Consider the following 2,097-nt stretch of genomic DNA (forward strand, 5'->3'; position numbering starts at 1 on the left):
TTGGTAATCCTCTTTCATTCTTTTACATATTGATATCCAGTACTGCAGGCACCATTTGTTGAAGAGGCTATTCTCTCCCAGTTGAGAGTGTTTGGTGGCCTTGTCAAATACCATATGGGAGTATATATGAGGATCTATATCAGAACTCTCAATTTGGTTCCATTGGTCAATGTGTCTATCCTTGTGCCAATACCATGTTGTTTATACTACTATAGCTTTGTAGTATGTTTTGAAGTCAGTTAGTGTGATTCCTCCAATTTCATTTTTCTTTTTCAATATATCTTTGGCTACTCAGGGTCTCTTTCCTTTCCAAATAAATTTCATATTTAGTTTTTCTAGTTCCTTAAAGAAGGCTGTGTTGATTTTTAGTGGGATTGCATTGAATGTGTAGATCAATTTTGGTAGGATAGACATCTTAATAATATTTAGTCTTCCTATTCATGAACAGGGAATATTCTTCCATTCATTTAGGTCTTCTTTGATTTCCTTGAACAGTGTTGAGTAGTTTTCTGTGTATAAGTCTTTACATCTTTAGTTAAATTTATTCCTAGGTATTTGATTATATTTTTACTTTTGTAAATGGTATTTGTTTCTTGATTTCCTGCTCAGATTGCTCATTATTGGTGTACAGAAATGTTATTGATTTTTGCACATGAATCTTGTAACCTGTGACTTTACTGAACTCATTTATAAGTTCTAGAAGCTTTGTGGAAGACTTCTCAAGAATTTCCATGTATAGGATCATATCAACTACAAATAGTAAAATTTTGACTTCTTTCTTTCCAATTTGGATACGTTTTATGTGTGTTTCTTGCCTCAGTGCTCAAGCAAGTACTTCTAAGATTATGCTAAATAGAAGGGGTTATAGTGGGCATCCTTGTCTTGTTCCTGAACTTAGAGGGAAAGATCTTAGGATTTCAATCTTGTAAATGATGGTAGCTGTGGGTTTTTCATATATACTTTTTAGCATGTTCAAAAAATTTCCTTTTATTCCCATCTTTTGCAATGTTTTTATCAAGAAAGGGTGCTGTATTTTGTCAAATGCTTTTACTGCATCTATAGATATGATCATGCGATTTTTTCCTTCCATCTTATGTAGTGTATTACATTAATTGATTTTCTTATGTTGAATCATCCTTGCATACCAGGAATGAATCTCACTAGGTCATTGTGTATTATTCATTTACTGTGTTGTTGAACATGATTAGCAAGTATTTTGTTGAGGATTTTCATGTCTAGGTTCATTAGAGTGATTGGTCTGTAATTTTCCTTTCTTGTGGTGTCTTTGTTTGGCTTTGGTACTAGTGTAAATTTGGCATCATAGAATGAGTTAGGCAATGTTCCTACTGTTTCAATTTTTTGGAAGAGTTTAAGAAAGACCGGTGTTAGTTCTTTATGACATGTTTGCTAGAATCCAACTGTGAAGCTGTCTGGCCCAGGGCTCTTCTTAGTTGGGGGATTTTTAATGTCTGATTCTATTTCTTTACTTGTGATTGGTTTGTTGAGAACATCAATTTCTTCTTTCATCAATGTAGGCTGCTTATGTGTTTCTAGGAATTTGTCCATTTCCTCTAAATTGTCCTTCTCATTGGCATATAGTTTTTCAAAGTATTCTCTTATGATAGTCTTTATTTCTGTGGGGTCACTGGTGATATCTCCTTTCTCATTTTTTATTTTTTGTATTTGCATCTTCTCTCTCTCTTTTTTTCTTTTTTGGTTAGTCTAGCTAAGGGTTTGTTAATTGTATCAATCTTCTCAAAGAACCAGCTTTTGGTTTTGTTTATTTTTTCAAAGGCTTTCTTATTTTCTATTTCTTTTAGTTCTGCTCTGATCGTTGTTCTTTCTTTCTTTCTTCTTCCAGAGGGTTTTGTTTGTTGTTTTTTTTACTAATTCCTCCAAGTGTGCAGTTATGTCTTCAATTTTAACTCTTCCTTCTTTTTTGATGTATGAATTTATGGCTATAAATTTCCCTCTCAGTACAGCTTTTGCTGCATCCCATAAGTTTTGATATGGTTTGTTGTTATTTTCTTTAATTTCAAGGCAGTTATTAATTTCTTTTGAGATGTCCTCTTTGACTCACTATTTGTCTAAGAGTGT

The sequence above is a fragment of the Dasypus novemcinctus genome, chromosome 8 (assembly GCF_030445035.2).
Source record: "Dasypus novemcinctus isolate mDasNov1 chromosome 8, mDasNov1.1.hap2, whole genome shotgun sequence".
Classification (NCBI taxonomy): Eukaryota; Metazoa; Chordata; class Mammalia; order Cingulata; family Dasypodidae; genus Dasypus; species Dasypus novemcinctus.